Genomic DNA, 5698 nt, shown 5'->3' with positions numbered 1-5698 from the left:
TATATATATATGATATGTAACAGATATAGTGATGTATACTGTTGGATTCTATTGGATAGGATTCTGATAAGGATTTTTTAATCTATGTTCATGAAAGATATTGTTCTACAATTTTTCTTTTTGGTGATGTCTTGCCTGGTTTTGGTATTAGAATTATACTTGCTTCACAGAATGAATCTGGGCATGTTCCTTCTTTTTCTGTTCTTTGAAATAATTTTAGAAGAATTGGAAATAATTAATCTCTGAATGTTTGGTAAAATTCACCCATGAAGCCATCTGATCCAGGACTATTTTTTGGGAGGGAGTCTTTTTATGACCTGCTCAATTTTTTCTTTTTTGATGGCTCTGTTCAAGTGTTCTACATATATCTGTGTCTATTTGGGTAGGATATGGGTTTTTAGGAATTTTTCCATTTCCTCTATGTTTTCCAATATGTTGGAGTATAATTTTTTTCATAATATTCCAATATTAGATATTTCATTTCAGTTGGTTCTGTTGTAATGTCACTTCTTTCATTTCTTACCAAGTTATTTGTGTATTTTCTTTAATTTCTTTTGTCAACTTTGCTAATGATTTGTCTATTTTATTGACTTTCAAAGAAACAACTCCTGGTCTTATTGCTGGTTTCAATTATTTTTTTCTGCTTTCTATCCCATTGATTTCAGCCCTTTATCCTTATAATTTCCTTTCTTCTAGAAGTTGTGGGATTACCTTGCTGTTCTTTTCTATTTGATGGAGAGTTTGAGTTAAATCATTAATTTTGCTCCTTTCTTCTTTTTTTATGGGTTTTCCTATTGCTATGAACTGTTCCCTGGGAATTGCTTAGCTGTATTCCAGAGGGTTTTCACTTTTATTTTGTTTTTCACTAATGTTTTAAAGCACTCTTTTTCCTTTTTTGTTTTATATTGGTTTGCATACAAAATTTGTATACATTATGTTTCACATTTTTCTTTATTCACATGGTTTTTCAATCATTCTCGTACATTGTGTTTTAAAAAATTATTCCCCATTGAATTATGCTCATCATTACCTTGTCTTTTCAGATCCCTGCCAGATCTTGCCCATTTCCTTTACTCCCACCCTCCACCCATCAAATTGTGTGACCCTGTGATTTTCCCCCCTGCCCACTCTCACCCCTCTGCTCCCACTTTTCTCTTCTTGGAACCCCATACATGTTTTATTAGTTATCCTTCTATTTTTACAATAGTAGTTTTAAGCTATATTTGTCCTTATGAGGCTGAGTTAGTTCACTCATCATGATGCTCTTCAGTTTTTCCTGAGTTAAGTAGTATTTTTTGAAATCATTGCTCTTAGTGCTGTGTAGTATTCAATCATGTGACTGTACCACAATTTCTCAATCTATTCAATTATGGTTGGACATTTGAGCTGTTTCCATGTTCTTGTGAAAGTGAATAAGACTGCTAAACATTGGTGTACAAATCTCCACTTGCATCTCAGTCCTGATTTCCTTGGAGTATATTCCTAGGAGTGGAATAGCTGGGTCATATGGAATCCGCTTTTTAAGGAAATGCCAATCTGCCTTCCAGAGTGGTTGTACCACTTACAATCTCACCTGCAGTGTACGAATGTTCCAATGTTCATATCCTCTCCAACATTTATTACCTATTGTCCTGTTAAAGTTTGTTATTGCTACTGGGGTGAAGTAATATCTCATTGTGGTTTTGATTTGCATCTCTTTTATTGCCACTGATTTTGATAGTTTAATGTGTTTTTTTGCCATTTGAATTTTTTCCACGGGTGGTTTTTTAGCCTTTATCCTCTTGTTAATTTCTAATTTTATGGCATTTTGGTCTGAGAAGATACTTTGTATTATTTCAATGTTTTAAAATTTGGTAAGGCTTACTTTGTGTTCTAATACATGATCAATTCTGGACAATGTACCATGTGCACTTGACAAGAAAATAAATTTGAGTTTTAGTTGGGTGAATTATACTGAGTACATCTACAAGATCAAGTTTGTTAATTACACAGTTTAGTTCTTCTGCATCTTTTGTTGAGTTTTTTTTTAATCTGTCCTTTGTTGGGAGTGGTGTGTTAAAATCTCCCACTACTTTTGTGGTGCTATTTCTTTCTCCATGTCTTTTAACCATTGTTTTCTGTATTTTGTACATCTGTCATTTGGTGTATAAAATATTGATCAAGGTTATGTATTCCTGGTCTATTGTGCTTTTAATCATTATAAAGTTGCCTTCCTTATTTTTTATGATTGTTTCTATTCTGAAGTCCATTTTATCAGAGATTGGTATTCCTACTCCTGCTCTTTTGTATACGTCATTTGCTTGATACTTAGTTTTCTAGTCTGTGATTTTTTAGCCTATCTTTTCCTTCATATCTTAGATGTGTCTCTTTGTAAGCAACATATTGATGGGCTATGTTTTGTTGTTTGTTTTCTTAAAAAAAAAATCCAGCCTGCTCCTCTTTTCTCATATCTGGAATGTCTAAGTCATTCATTTAGTTTTATTGGCTCCACAATGGACACTCTTGGCACCAGCAACCAGGAAATGAAAAGACGTAATGTGATGGGAAAATCTGCTGTTAGAGACTCCAAAGGAAGAGCAACAATATCAGTCTAGAGACTAAGGTGCACCTGATACAGGTCTTAATCTTTGCAATCAGTTGCTATGCATCAGAGAGCTGGACAGTGACTAGGATGATAGGAGGAAAATTGATGACTTTGAGCTGTGGTGTCAGAGAAGATTACTGAATATACCATGGACTGCTAGGAGAATTAATAGGTTCATCCTGGAGAGGGTTAAACCAGGCTGTTCCCTGGAGACAAAGTTCTGAAGCCTTGTCTGACATACTCTGGACATGTTGCAAGGAGGGACCAGTCTTTGGAGAGGGAACGTCATGCTTGGGTGGGCGGAGGGACAGTGCAAGAGAGGCAGATCCGCGATGAGATGGATTGATTCAGTGACTGGGGTAATGTGAGTAGTTGTGTCAGAGACAGTGAGATTAGCACAGAATAGATCAGGGTTTAGGGCTGTTATAGTACTTAGGTTCGCTATGGGTGACAGGCCACTCGACAATACACAACAACAAGAACAACAAGCCATTCACATTAAGTATGATTTTGACAGGTGAGATTTCATCACGGCCATTTTGTTATGTTTCTTTTGCTGTTGTTGCTGGTTTTATTGGTCCATTCACTTTCCTTTGCTCTCTCTATGTGATGTACTTCCCTTAGTATTTCTTGTAGAGTTTGCCTTGTTTTTCTAAGTTTTTTTAGTTGCTACTTTCCTAAAAATGACCTAATTTCTCCATCATATTTGATAGATAGCTTTGCCGGGTACAGGATCCTTGACTGGCAATTGATTTCTCTCAAACTTCTATATACACCATCCCTTTGTCTTCTTGCTCATATGATTTCTACTGAAAAATCTGAGCAATCTTAATCAAATAGGTTCTTTTTTTTTTTTTGCATGTGGCTCTTTGTTTTTCTTTTGCTGCCTTTAGTACTCTATCCTTCTCTTTGATTTTGGAGAATTTGACTATAACATATCTTGATGTTTTTCTTTTGGGTTCTATTTTGTTTGTACTTCACTGACCTTCTTGAATGTAGATTTCCTCCTTTTTCATGATGTCTAGAACGTTTTCTTCTAGTACTTCTTCCACAATTTTCCCCGTGCTTTTTCTTTTCTCTTCGTGTTCCGTAATTCCTATAACACATATGTTGTTGCATTTGACAGTACCCAACATGATTTTAAGATTTTCTTAATTTTTCTTCCATCTACTCTTTGTTATTTTCTTCTAGTAAATTTCCATTGACATTTTTGTCTTCTAACTCTCTGACTCTCTGTTTGACTTCTTCTGTTCAGGTTTTTTCCTTTCAGCATGTTGGAGAATTCTGGCATCTCAGTCTTGATATTCTGGATTATGTTTTCATGATTTTCTGTTATTTTTAGTTCTGTGTTGGTTGTACCCTTTCTGTCTCTTGCTCATTTTTAAAAATTTTGTCTCTTATTAAGATTTTAATTCTTTTTCCCACCATTTGTAACTTCTGCAGCTGTTCATATACCTCCACATGGATATATTTTCCTTCTTCTATGTCTCTGGGATATTCACTGGGCCTGCAGTCTGATCTGCCTTTTTAGGAGAAGGTTTGTTTTATTTTTTCATAGTGTTTGAAGCTTCCTGATTTTTTTTGACAGTATGTAAAGTTCTTCTTGGTATGTATAAGGCATTTCTGTTGTGGCTGTGTAGATTGTTGACACCTCTTATCATTATATGCTTTTAATAAGTTTCAGACTTAAATGTTGCCTCCAAATTGAGTTTCTCAGTGGAGTCTTCTCTGCTGGTCATCTATGGGTTCATCTGTTCTCTGTTTTCTGTGGCTAGCTTCTCATCAAGTTGTACTTTGAAGGGCAAGGACCTGGGTTTTTTCCCTTTGATTATGTGCGGTGGGCCTGCAAAGTCCCAGGAGGGATGCCTGGAATATATTACTCAGGGAAAAGACTCAAGAAGGTGACAAAGTCCCAACAATGTAGTCTCCAATCCTCAGTAGTTGCTAATGGCCAAGTACCTCTCCCTTCTCCTAGGGCTGGTTGTTGTGGCAGCTATTTCTGTCCTAGAGGGCAAAGACTCAAACATCACGAATTACTCTGCAATACAGACTTCAATTCTGGGGCCAAATAATGTCCCTAGCCAAGCTTGAGCTGGTACCTCTAGGAAAACTAGAACTTCTAGGAAAACTAAAAATCACTACAAATGAAATAGAATGTGTAAAGATCAGTACCCTAGGTACTACTGAGTAAAAAGGGACAGGTATATGCCATTTTGAATCAGACAATCACACAATCCACTATGTTAGGAAAGAAAAATTTAAAAGGAATGGGATTACATTCATAGTCAAAAATAACATTTCAAGATCTATTCTGAAGAATAATCTTGTTATATAGGATAATATTCATGTATCTATAAAGCACCATTTAAACTTACTTTTATTCAGATTTATGTGCCATCCTTGAATGATAGATTTGGAGAAAATGAAGATTTTTTTTACCCACTTTTCCAGTATGAAATTGACCAAACATTGAAACAAGATGCAAGCTGGGTGATTGGAAATAAAGTTGGAAGCAAAGAAGGCTCAAGAGAAAACTGGCCTTGGTGACAGAAATGGTACCAGAGATCACAGGATAAATTTCAGAAAGACCAATGAATTAGTCATTAAAATACCTTTTTCAACAATATAAATGGTGACTACATATGTGAATTCCTTGGAATAGGTTGTGCTCTCTATCTAGTCTATACCAAGAATTTGGAAGAGAACTACTTGACTTTTTTATGAAACTCAAGAAAATGATCCCACAGAATTAGGCATTACCCAAAAAACATAATTAATATCTCACACAAGTAAAATTTTGCAGAAATGAATTAAAGCATGTTTGTAACAGTATATTAACAGGGAACCACCAGAAACACAAACCGGATTCAGAAAATATGTGGGATAAAGGATATAATTTCTGATAACATATAAATGTTAGCTGTAAACACAGATTGGCAGGAAGATGTTTACCTGTGTCTTATACATTATGTAAAGATATCCCACTAATTATGGAATTCTTATAAAAAAGTCAAGTAGTTCTCTTCCAAATCCTTGTTGTTGTTATGTGCCATCGAGTCATTTCCGACTCATAGCGACCCTATGCACAACAGCCCTAAACCCTGCTCTATCCTG

The sequence above is a fragment of the Elephantulus edwardii genome, unplaced genomic scaffold (genome assembly GCF_000299155.1).
Source record: "Elephantulus edwardii isolate Elephantulus edwardi_28Jun2011 unplaced genomic scaffold, EleEdw1.0 scaffold00433, whole genome shotgun sequence".
NCBI classification, from domain to species: Eukaryota; Metazoa; Chordata; class Mammalia; order Macroscelidea; family Macroscelididae; genus Elephantulus; species Elephantulus edwardii.
The sequence above is the reverse complement of the archived record's forward strand: the minus strand, read 5'-3'. Positions refer to the sequence as shown.